This window comes from Amblyomma mixtum, chromosome 3, assembly GCF_055824585.1.
Source record: "Amblyomma mixtum isolate Tamu chromosome 3, ASM5582458v1, whole genome shotgun sequence".
NCBI classification, from domain to species: Eukaryota; Metazoa; Arthropoda; class Arachnida; order Ixodida; family Ixodidae; genus Amblyomma; species Amblyomma mixtum.
This window is the reverse complement of record NC_143014.1, coordinates 49,078,516-49,091,833: the sequence shown is the minus strand read 5'-3', so window position 1 is coordinate 49,091,833 and position 13,318 is coordinate 49,078,516. Positions and strand designations below refer to the sequence as shown.

Below are 13,318 nucleotides of genomic sequence, written 5' to 3'. Positions count from 1 at the left end.
GACGTGTCACATTACACAAGCTCTTATTTTACTTTCTTTCTCAAACTCTTATTGGTTCTTATTGCGTATGCAACGGAAACACAATCGCTTTGCAGAATGGTGGTATTACTCTGTTTTGTTTCTATATTTTTTGGTAAAGTGTCTTTGCCCTGTATTTGCATTGTGCAAATTATCAAAACCACTTTTATATTCTGCCGTGTGTATATGGCATTCTTTTTAGTAAAACATCTCTCCAAACGCAGCTTTTATATTGCACCTCTACATCAGATACTGTAGTGAAATGTAATCAATGCGTGTAGTGCTTCTTTTCTAATTCAGTTATCTTTCTTATGTCACTTTGCAAGCTGTTGCCAATAGGAGGGCCCATTGCTTTGTGGAAAGACAGCTTTTCTTTCAGTCCGCCTGCATCATCACGTATGACGTGATGGTCAAATAAAACGATTATTATTATTATCGGAACGCGACTTGCCGATCGAACATAGATATAATCGATGGTGTGCAAAGGAAGTTTTTATCAATCTATAGATACAATTTTTCCTGCAGTATTCATGGCCTTCAGTCTCCCTAATCCACTTCTAATCTCCTTCCCGCCCTGAACTCAAGACGCGCCGCACAGGCTGACCTGAACTTTTTGCTTAATCTTGTGCATGTTTCTGCATCCTATCCAGACCTACTGTGTGAGATCTGCCTGGAAACACAGCCGAATCACTAGAAAATCTCCCTTCTACACATCCACATCATGCAACAGATACTATCCATCCTTCAGACAGCAGCATACATATAACATTTACACATAACCTCGATATATTTCAAAACTCACTCTGTTCTTTCCGGGTAGAAGTGCAAAATATGCTTTTAACTTCACTACCTAGTTTTCTCTCTCTATTGTTCTTAGCAATTTTTTAATTTCCACTGTGGACCTGCTCTTATTTTTTCCTCTATATATTGTTACGTGCTTAGTAAGCACATGGGTTTTTATTTACAGAGGGATCAATCGAAGCAGGACTGCAACGAAGCCTACAAACGTCCTTCTGCCCTTTCTCTTCTTTTTTCTCTACGGATCCCTGGACCATTGATCTTCTTCTTCTTCTTCCGTTAATGTTCTATGATGGGGCATGACATTTCCCTTCTCATATACGAAGCCCGTCGGGCGAGTTAAATAGAACCTGTCGGGTGAAATCTCTTGAGGTAGGATACATGCCCCTCCTGAGACTGGCGTAACCGTTGACGACTTGCAGTTAGGTGTGCTGTAACGTAATTCAGGTCGTTTATGTCTTCTAATACAACAAACGGTCCAGTGTAGTGTGACAGCAGTTTCTGAAAAAGACCACGCTTGCGTAGAGTTGTCTCCAGAACCATACAATGTCACTAGGAACATAGGAAACTTGTTGGTGTCAGGTGTCGTAGCAGTTCCTAGACCACTCTTATGTACATGAAATTCGAACGCGAGCAAGCTGGCGAGCTTCTTCAGCTCTGCAGAATGGGCTGCCAAGGGAAGGTTCATCTTGAATGAAAAATGGCAGTATGGTGTCGAGGCCACAGCGAGGTGGGTGAGCATACAGCATGTAGAAGGGGCTGTAGCCAGTTGTCTCATGTTGGGCTGTGTTGTATGCACGAGTATTAAACGGGAGGACGCCATCCCAGTCCTTACGATCTACAGCGACGTACATAGCCAGCATGCTGGTGAGCGTCCCATTAGTGCATTCTACCACGCCTTTCATTTGCTGACGATATGTCGCCGAGTGGCGAAAACTGCAGGGGCTCAGGGCGGCAAACTTCTTCGACAACATCCGCTGTGAATTGGCGTCCACTGTCACTAATGAGAACTGGAAGGCCGTGCCGAAGAATGACGAATTGAAGTAGGAAATGAGATACTTCAGATGCAGTAGCGGCTGGTATCGCGGCTGTCTCACAATAACGAGTTAAATAATCTGCACAAACAAGAATCCATAGATTCCCTTTAGAGGACCATGAGAAAGGTCCAAGAAGTTCAAGGCCAACTTGCTCAAACGGGCTGTTGGAGGTGTGACTGGCCACAGTTTTCCTGGTGGACTTGAAGTCGGCAGCTTTAGTAAAATTGAATTCTTGTAGGCGCAAATCCCATCGAGTGAGCCGTCCAAAGGGGTCACGAAGAGTCACTAGCCAGCAAAGCGAGTGGTGGTCGGTCACGACAGTGAAAGCATTCCCGTACAGATAGCAGTGGAAGTGCTGTACAGCGAAAACAATGGCGAGACATTCTTGCTTGGTAACCATGTAATTCCTTTCGCACTTACTCAACGAGCGCACACTATGGCCACACTATTGTGGCCATAGTGTTGTATAAGTACAGCGCCGATGCCGATACCACTTGCATCAGTGTGTACTTCAATTGGTGTTGGTGGGCAGAAATAGCGTAGGATGGGGCCCGAGATGAAAAGAAATTTCAGATCACAAAAAGCTGCTTCAGATTTGCTGGTCCAAATGTGAATGGTGGATCTTTAGGCAGCAGACACGTGAGTGGGTAAGTGATATCCGCAAACCATGGTATAAAGTGTCGAAAGTACAAGCAGAGCTCTAAAAAGCTCTTCATCTCTTTTACTGATTGGGGCACCGTAAAACTTTTGACAGCTTCAATTTTCTTGGGATCTGGTCGAACACCTTCTTTATCATTTAAGCGACCAAGAAGAATTGTTTCACGGTTCAAAAATGACATTTGTTTGAATTCAGGACCCGCGTTGCAAACATCTTAGATCTAATCTTGACTACCCACCCGGAAGCCCTCTCATCTATCACTTATCTACGCGAAATCAGCGACCATAAAGTAATCCACGCCACATTTGAGTTCCACCCATCACGACGCCAGAATCAAAACAAAACCATTCGTCTCTACGACAAAGGAAACTATGAAGCCTTTAGTCCTGAATTAAACCAATATCTCACAACATTTGAAGCATCTTTTCACGATCATTCAGTAAATGATAATTGGTCCCGTTTTAAGAAAAAGGTTAGCGAACTAACCAATAGATACATCCCCAAAATAAGCTTCCACCCGGACCGCCAGAAGCCATGGTATACCAAAACGATAGAAAGACTCGACAATAAAAAGAAACGCCTTTTCCGTGCGGCAAAATTAAAGCAATACGACGAGTGCGCATGGGTGAAATACTATGCAGCCGAACACACCTACCTATCAGCAATTCGCAACGCAAAATACTCTTTCTTCACAACGACCTCCCCAAATTGCTGACTTCCAATCCCAGAAAGTTTTGGCAGGTCATAAGTGAACACCCCGCACATACCATCACTCTAACTAAAGAGTCTGGAGAAGAAGCCGATGACATTGAGTGCGCTGAAATTTTTAATAACGCCTTTTCATCTGTGTTCACTAATGAAATTCACCCACCAACTGCAACTTTCGCCGTCAATATAGAGTCCAGCATGCCTGCTATCGCGTTTTCTGAAGCCGGCATTTCCTCGCTCATTGAACACCTTAAAACTTCATCATCGGCCGGCGTCGACGAAATTAATTCCAAAATACTGCGAAACACTAAGAATATTTCTGCAATGTACTTATTGTTATTGTTTTCACAGTCGCTTTCTACAGGTTCCATTCCGGATGACTGGAAAGTGGGAAAGGTCATTCCCGTCTTTAAGTCCGGTAACAAAGATTCTCCTTTAAATTACCGTCCGATATCATTAACCAGCATACCTTGCAAAATCATGGAACACGTCATCTATTCTCAAATCATGGACTTTCTTGACGCTAACAACTTCTTTCATCTCTCACAGCACGGGTTTCGCAAGGGTTTGTCATGTGAAACTCAACTGGCCGTCTTTCTTCATGACGTTCACTCTAACCTCGACCTAAATTTACAAACTGACGCTATTTTTCTAGACTTTGCTAAAGCATTTGATAAAGTTCCCCACAGGCGTGTACTGCTAAAACTAACCATGCTAAAACTGCATCCTAACGTCTTAATGTGGATCGAAGAATTCCTTTCTAACCGCTCCCAGTTTGTTCTCGTTAACAACCAGAGTTCCAACCCTCTTCCAGTAACATCAGGCGTACCCCAATGTTCTGTACTTGCTCCCCTCCTATTCTTAATCTATATAAACGACTTACCCTCAAACCTGGTTTGCAACGTTCGTCTGTTTGCAGACGACTGCGTTATTTACCACACGATTTCTAACACCTTTGACCAATCACAGCTCCAAAACGACATTGACACAGTGCATGCCTGGTGCGATGATTGGCTAATGTCGCTTAATCCTAATAAATGTAAACTCATGTCTTTTCACCGCCGGCGTAACCCCCATATTTTCCCTTACTCCGTTGCTTATGTTCCACTAGAATCTGTATACTCATACAAGTACCTAGGTGTCACCTTGTGCCAGGATCTATCCTGGCACTCTTATGTAACGAACATCGTCGCATCAGCTAACCGGTCATTGGGTTTTTTGAAACGTCATCTATGGCACGCCCCTCAAAGTATTAAACTTCTCGCCTACCAATCACTCATTCGACCAAAACTAGAATACGCATCTGCTATCTGGAGCCCGCAACAAGCATATCTCATCAGTTCACTAGAATCTGTCCAAAATCACGCCACGAGGTTCATTCATTCTGCCTATTCATACGACATCAGTGCATCGTCACTTAAACGACAATCAGGTTTATCAACTCTTGCCCATCGTCGTCGCATTGCTTCTCTTAGTCTGTTTCATAAGTTTTTTTACAGTTCCCTCGGACAACCACCCTACATCACACCGTCCGCTCGCATATCTCATCGCACCGGCCATCCACTGCAAGTGTCATGCCAACGCATCCGCACCGTCACTTTTTCCGCATCCTTTTTTCTTCGCACTGCTAAAGACTGGAATGGCCTTCCCCACGACGTTGATGCCATCACCTGCCAATAAAGTTTTGTGAACAGTCTAAATATGCATTTCATAAATATCATGTAAGCAATCATTTTCAACCTATATTTGTACTCCCACCCCTTATGTAATACCCCCAAAGTGGGGTCTTTAAGGTAATAAAGTGAAGTGAAGTGAAGTGAAGACAAGCTCGTTCCACGCAATCAAGCATTATATCCAGACGGCTGTTGTGCTCACTAAATGTTTTGCTGAAAATTACGTCATGCAAATAACATAAACAAATTTACCACTTTGGTCCACGCAGGATTGTATCCATGAACCTCTCGAATGTTGCAGGCACATTATATAATCCAATAGACATAATGCTAAATTCATAAAGTCCATCTATTGTTATGAATGCTGTTTTTTCTTTATCTGCAGCGTGCATGGGGATCTGCTAGTAGCCTGATCTCAAATCAATGGAAGAAAAGTATGAAGCTGAGTGCAGACAGTCAATTGCGTCATGTTTACGTGGAAGCGGGCAGATGTATTTTTTCGTGGCTGTATTTAAGCGACGGTAGTCAACACAGAACCTCTATGTGCTGTCTTTTTTCCTAAAAAGGAAAATCGGAGCTGCCTGAGAGCAGACATATTCCTTCTGCAGTTTCATAGTACATCATATCATTCATGGTGCTTGGTACAGGGCAGGAAGATGGGATTCTTGACAGCAGAAAACAAAGTGGACAAGTGTTGAGGGAGGAGCCGTATTATGCTTAGCCAATGTTTTGACCAGCAGACACGTCTTCATCTGGGCGAAGACAAGTCCTTTCTGCTGAAATGTTGCCTTAGCAGACTGAGTTTCCCCCCTCAACCGTTGTTCACTTTGTTTTGTATGCATATGGTGCAATTATGCTGCTAAGAAGGCCAGACTGGTAAATTTAGTTTCATCTGGGAGCACTGCAATGCACAGAGGATAAAATCATGGAGTGTTCTTAGCCAGGCCTGGTGAACAGGTTTACCTACTGCAGTGCATAATGAAGGTTAGCTCAGAGCCTCTTTACTTAAAGTACATATGTATTTTGACACTAGTTGGTATTTTCGTGCATGCTTTTTTAACTCATAGTACTCTTGTTTTCACATTTCAGGGGAACAAAACTGACAACAGGAAGAGGAGGAGGAAAAAACTTCATTAAGCCTTTTGTTGTAGTTAGGCAGTGGCACTGTCGTCTCAGGTGGCCTCCATGGGGGAGCAACCTCAAGGATCCAGTTTGCAATACTCGCTTGTACTTCTTTGTTGTCATTTCTTATAATCTTTTTCCAGCTGGCAGCTGAGGTATATTGCTGGAGCTTTGCCAGCTATCACTGCACACAGAACATGCACTGCAAACCACTGCAAAGTAAGCAGCGTTTGCTTGCACACCTACTGCACATTTTTATCTGTTTTTTATTTCACAGAACAAAAACTTGCTTTGAAAACTTCTCTAGTCATTTCGTATTTACCATATAAGCTGTATTTTGAACTGTCAAATTCTCTAGTCATTTCATACAGTGTAAGAGTTCTTTGTTGTTTTATTACTGCAATGTTTCTACGCAATAATTAACCCATTAGGGCCAAGAAAAATCTAACAGAGGGATTTTCTTTATTTTTAGGGCACAATCCTCTCTTTTAAAGAAAAACATATCAGGTAAATTTCGTTACGATTGCTTCATTCTTTCTAAGTTACACAGGTGTACTTTTTACAGTACGCTGGGTCCTTCCCATAGCACATGTGGCTACTGTTCCCCACTCCTACTTGGTGGCATAAATTTTATCAATGTGTCGGTGATTTTTACGCAGGGTGATGCAACTCTTCTTGCATGCCCTCATGAATCTTTTCTGGCTATACTGGCACTGCAGTTATTCTAATTTGCACGGGACGCTTTCTCCTTTTCAAGGACGCATCATACATGATTGAGCCAGAGTGTCTGCGAACTGCTGGTTGCGGCGTGAAAGGCGTCGGTAAGGACGAGTAACTTTCTTACCAAATCAAGATAATCAGCAGACTCATCTCTAGCAATTTGGCAGATTGTTCTAACGTTCATAATTGCAAAGTGGAGGTTTCGTGTCGACAGCCACCCCCCGCTTTTTGTCCCTGATGCCGATGTCGTAGCAGTTGACAGCTTGATCCGAAAAGTCAACACCTGCCATGCCCCTGTTGCTAAATGAAAGGAGTTTTGGCTTAAAAAAGTCCTGTTTTTTCGTGCGCTCTAGGCAACCACCCTTTTACAAAACATGTTGGGTGAATGTTGTTATAGCTGCAGGCCATACTGACATACACTTTTGTCCATAGACTTAAAAAAAAAAGCATGTTACCTACACCACTGAAGCAAGAACCGATTTTTCCTGGCTGATTCTATTCCATTGCTTTCTTTGGATCAAGTGAGCTCTTCCTAAATCTGTTTTGGCGAATGGTTCCTGTCGCCAGAAATTCCTCCCGGCAGAGCGCTATAAGAATGTCTTGACTGTTAAAAAATTTGCCAAAAAAGATGAAATGGCCACTAAGCGTTGAAATCACCTCTGGCAACAACAGAACAACGCGCGCTTACAAAAGTTTCTTTTGCGAACTCAAGGGCTTTCCACAGTAGGTGTGAAATGCATAACAGTAACCATCTGGTCTGCAGACCATCCAGTTCTTATCACCAAAACTTTACTATGACCAATTAAAATCACGACATCGTCACATCCAGGATAGCTAGCGGCAAGTACAGCAATCTCTGAGATCGCGCTGAGCAGACAAAGGGTTTTTTTTCCAAAGGATTTTAAGGAACCATAAGATCTATGACCTGGAAGACATAGGCGCCGTTGTGCACACAGGAAGACCCAGTGTACTATAGAAAGTACAGCAGCATATAATCCATCATAGTGCAAAAAAAAGCCAAAGTTGCGGGACATTCAGAGCATCCATTGTTTATTTTGGTCTTTCATGCTGCTCTACATTTGAAACTAGCATGATATGTACAGTCGGGGACAAAAGTGTCCGGACCACGTGTTCCTCTAACGAAGCCAATAGCTCTATTATTAGTCAGTGGCTGGAGGCCACACTTGTGGAAGTAAAAGTTAAATTCTTTGTTCTTTCATCTCCACAAGTGCGGTCTTCAGCCGCTGTCTCATAGTAGAGCTATAAGCTTCGTTTGAGGAACACATGGTCCGGAGACTTTTGTCCCTGACTGTACATAAACGTGGCCACGAGAAAACTGTAAGCCAGTGACTACCGGTCCAGTTTGGGGGAAACAAACATCCTGAAGTTTCACCATGAAGAAATGCCATACTGAGAAGAGGACACGCGCCTTCTTAGATAAGGGGCATCGGCCGCTCCCCTCGTGACAAAAGCATGACCTACTTGAAAAGAAAAATTCAATCTTTCATGTTTAAATCATAAACATTTTAGCTGTACTTTTAAAAGTACGCTGGGTGCTAATGGGTTAAATTGCTTTGGAGAAGAAAAACTTCTACCTTGATGTATTTTTTTGCTTTGGAGAAGAAAAACTTCTACCTTGATGTATTTTTACATATGCCTGTTTGATGAAGACACAAAAAAATGTATGAGTGCCTTTTATGTAGAGCTCTACATTTACCACTCAGTACAGTGGTGGCCATCCATGTAAGCTTGATCATCACAAGTTGACATGCCCATGCAGCTAGTGTGAGAATTAAGGCGATTTTAGAGTGGTAGCCCTGTTCTCAGTTTTGCACTTTGTTTAACCCCTTCACCGTTTTCTTATATCAACGAATTTCTTAACAAAACTGCTTATTTTTTTTATTCCTGATTTCGATTATCATTGGAATAAAAAGCATGCATTCGATCTTTAAAAAAATATTTGAAGCAAACACGAAGTCAAATTAGCATATTCAAATTTATTATTTCCTACAATGCACAAAACCAACTTCCTGCTGGTAATAAGCGATAAATATATTCAAGCAAGTCATCAGGCAAGCATATAGTGGTCTAATCAGGAACTGACAGAAAAGGAAACAGAGGACGTCGCGTAGGGATGTTGCTGACGTCGATCTTCATCCACTGACGTGCGCTCACGAAGTTCGCCTCGGAGCTGTTCTCTCTTCATCGGCAGAACTGACCAGCACAACGAACGTCATCACTGTTGTCCTCGACGGGTGAAACAATGCACACTTCGATGTCTGAATCACCATCGTCTGAAGAAGATGACGACAAAGAAAAGTGTCTTTTCCGAGAAGACGGCCCAGCAAAACATGCGTCGCCTCCACCGGATGCCATTTTTAGAACCCAAGTTGCCATATGGAAAAAACGTTTATGCGGTAGAAGAAAACGAAATTAACAGATCAGTGCTGCCATCTATCGAGCAAAATGCCATCTAAACCATACACGAGCACTGTTCGTCCGAAACGCTGAAGGGAAGAACCTGTTCAGCGAGGACGAGCTACAGTCGTCCATAACAGTTTGGGAACGGCTTGGCAAGGACGAGCGCAGCTCGTCCGAAAACGGTTAAGGGGTTAATGCTATCTGCCTCAGACAAAATGGCATTAATTGATGGACTAATGAAAACAAATTTCAGCAATGATTGCTAATCATTAACTCGGGCTATTTGTGTCTTTTACAAATTGCATGAAAGATGTGGGCCTGGATTTCTTTCACAATTAGGCTTTCCGTAGAATTCATTGCAAGCAAGCTTACTGCTGAGCTTCTATAAATAGGTTATGATCATAGCACAGCATCGGGTGTGGTTAAGAGCACAGCTAGTCAATGATTTCTGCATGGCGCTGCTTTCTGCTCTGATATGGGCAAAATGAATATCATGTAAACAGATAAGTGCACGACGGCCGAGCCAGCACGCATTGACAGGAGTGGGCAAGTGTGTTACACCACCTGTAACATAAGTATGTGCCTGAAATTTCGCACAAATGTGTGTTTATATGCCTTTAAAGCTTTATGCAAAAGAAGGAATAATTTTAGTCAATCAGAACCAAGAAATCAAGCACTAACCATTTGGGGCTCTCCCTGGGGGACACAACTTTTTGGACCCTGCTAGTTGTGGGTACGTTTTTTGGATGTGTTCGGGAAAAGTGAGCACCTCCTGGGCAGATTGCAAATGTTTTAGGGCTTTATTTTTGGGACATTTTGAGGAGGTTTTGTGTCTCTTGGGGCTAGACCCAGAGGAGATATAACTAAAAAGATTAACCAATATTTTGAAGCACAACTTCATCTAAACATGAAGGGAATACAAAAATCAATAGAGGGCTTTCAAGTGCATCTTCAGGTCACACACAGAAGTCAAAGCAAAAAGTTCATCTGGTAATCATTAAAGATTTCACGAATATAAGCGTAGCACCTTGCTTTCCAGTGCCTAGTTAGACTCCCTGGTACATAATAACGGAAGGTTTTCCTCAATAATAATAATAACGATCAGTATTTTATTGCACATAATAAGTACAGTGCACACTAGGGGAGGTGAAAAGATACATCGCAAGTACAATATATACCTATGCATTACAATGCAAATTATGAACTGAAAAAATAGAACTTTGAATTTGAATTTATATACTAGTAGTATATGCAAGGACAAATAAAAACAGGTTCACAGCAGAAGCCCAAAAGAAATTACAAAGAACAATAATAATAAAAATAATCAGTCATTTATTTATTTACGGTGTCCAGGAATGGCGATCCTTTGAGGTGCCAAACTTTGGGAGGGAAAGAAAAGTAATACAGTGCAAATACAATATAGGTATACAGATGCATTACAATTCACATAATAAACAGAAGAGATTGAACATTGCAGTTACATTGTATTGTCCCGCGCCTTCATAGAACATTAGCGCAAGATGAAGATCAGTAGAGAAAAAAGAAGACAAAGGGCAGAAGGACACTTGTAGGCTTAGTCGTGGTTCTGCTTCCATCGATTCTCTGTAAATAAACCCCCATGTGTACCAACCACACAACAGCTTTGGTGAGAGGTGCCGGGTATAGACCACGGAGCGTTTAATCTATGAAAGAAGCCGTAGGCTCTCTGGCTTCCCACCACAGCCATCGGACACGACTCGAGACGACAATACCGAGCAACCAGGACCATCCACGGTGAACAACTGGCCACATTATCGAGAGCCCCGGACATTCTTTGGAAAACCTGAGGAGGACATTGACAAGTGACTGACACACTACGAAAGAGTGAGCAAACATATCCGCTGGAACGCTGCTACTAAACTGGCTAACCTGGTGTTCTTCCTTCCCGCCACTGCCTTCGACTGGTATGGGAATCGTGAGGATTCACTAAGTAATGGGCTACCCTTACCAGCGAGATCAAGAAAAATTTTGGGAATGAATCGGCAGAGAAGGTTGCGGAACAGACATTGGTTCACCGTGCGCAAGTACCTGAAGCAACTTGCACTGCATACATCGAAGCTATCTTAAAGTTGTGCAAGCTAGTGAATTCCGGTATGCTTGAAGAAGGCAAAGTCAGCCACCTCGTAAAAGGAATTGTGGAAGACGTTTATAATTTCCTGATTACATTGTAGAACATTCGAAGCTCTCAAGATCCATCGAATCACTCCCAAGTTTGGAAGACTGGCTAATCTGACCTCTGTAGGCAGTGTTGAAGTCTGTCCTCTACATTGTATGGCTGATATGATGCGGGAGATTGTGCGCGAGTAATTGTTCAGATCCAGGGACACCTTCGGCCGTGCAGAATATTGATGTTGTTATTGGTAGACTAACGTGTGGAACAGAATTCGCAGTGCTGCCTCGGTCAACGCATGATGCGATTCTTGGGATTGATTTTCTGCAAGAGTGTGGTGCAACTTTAGACTGTCGTATGGGAGAGATTGCTTTGAATTCTTCACTCCTTTCGGTTCTTGTGGATGACTCGACACCTGATTTTGGTGCATTTGGGGTGGAAGTAGTCACTATTGTACCAGCTTTATCTGCAGCATTCGTGCAGGCTTCCTCTATTCGCAATCAGTGTGAATCTTTTGAAGCTGTGGTAGAAGCTACGACGCTCGCCTGCTCAAAGAAGAGTATTCTCATGCCTCATTGCGTTGTTCCCGTGGTCAGAGGCCATACCGAGCTGTGGACAGTCAACCACTATGAAGAGCCAGCTGTGTTGCCTTGGGGCTTCAAAAACTCGCGCGTTTTGAGGAAGGCATGTCAGGTCCATCACGGCGTTAACCAGCTTAGTCACTGAGCTGCACGTGCAACGAGATATGGAGACCTAGCTACATGCGCATGTCAACTAGTGATGATCAAGCTTACATGAATGGCCACTACTGTACTGAGTGATAAATGTAGCGCTCTACATAAAAGGCACTCATACATTTTTTTTTGTGTCTTCATCAAACAGGCATATGTAAAAATACATTAAGGAAGAAGTTTTTCTTCTCCAAAGCAATTTAATTATTGTGTAGAAACATTGCAGTAATAAAACAACAAAGAACTCTTACACTGTATGAAATGACTAGAGAATTTGAAAGGGCAAAATACAGCTGATATGTTAAATACGAAATGACTAGAGAACTTTTCAAAGCAAGTCTTTTGTTCTGTGAAAAAAAAACAGATAAAAATGTGCAGTAGGTGTGCAAGCAAACGCTTTCGACTTTCCAGTGGGTTGCAGTGCACGTTCTGTGTGTATTGATAGCAGGCAAAGCTCCTGCAATATACCTCAGCTGCCTGCTGGTAAAAGATTATAAGAAATGACAACAAAGAAGTACAAGCGAGTATTGCAAACTGGATCCTTGAAGTTGCTCCCCCATGGAGGCCACCTGAGACGACAGTGCCACTGCCTAACTACAACAAAAGGCTAATAATGAAGTTTTTTCCCCCTCCTCTTCCTGTTGTCAGATTTGTTCCCCTGAAATGTGAAAACAAGAGTACTCTGAGTTAAAAAAGCATGCACGAAAATACCAACTAGTGTCAAAATACATACCCAAGCAACCACCGATATCCTTCGGACGGCCGACAGATGTCTGTTTCGGATGTTCTGTACGTCCGCTGAACATCCGCAAACAGCCGGTAGACGTCCGTCGGCCATCCGAAAGGTGGCCAAAGGTATACGGTTCGTCCGCCGACGGACGTCCAGTTGAGTACGTCCATTGGCGGATCTTTCTCAAATATTCGCATATATGGTGCATGCGCGCTTTTTACACTCCGCGCGATGTAATAAAACCAAAAACAATTTGATGCATAGCACGCATATTTTATTTTGGTTGATGATAGATCAGCAGAGCAATGGGTTATATTCAGAAAATTTCTTAAATGTGACTCTTCAATGTGGCAAGCTTGGGACACACATCCGTAATCTTCCCACCCACAGGATTTCTGAAATAAAAAAGAATGCGGCAAACATCAGCCATGTGAAACAAATGGCACAATGCAGCAGCCCAAGTAAAAACATTGGAACCAATTAATAGAAGTGTTAAATGCTGCAAGCATAACAGACAGTGCACTTTAACAAACACCTCAAAGTATAAGGCAAT

At 42.7% G+C, this 13,318-nt stretch overlaps 1 protein-coding gene and 1 long non-coding RNA gene across 3 annotated transcripts in view; one reads left to right on the top strand and one right to left on the bottom strand.

The window, feature by feature from the left end:
- The window catches only part of LOC149350121 (uncharacterized), a 602,760-nt gene that overhangs the window by 380,794 nt on the left and 208,648 nt on the right, over positions 1 to 13,318 (top strand). The window lies entirely within an intron of this gene.
- The window catches only part of LOC149350129 (uncharacterized), a 35,566-nt gene continuing 34,947 nt past the window's right edge, over positions 12,700 to 13,318 (bottom strand). The window contains exon 3 of the long non-coding RNA XR_016290233.1: positions 12,700 to 13,160. This is a non-coding gene — a long non-coding RNA (uncharacterized LOC149350129). The remainder of the gene's footprint in view (positions 13,161 to 13,318) is intronic.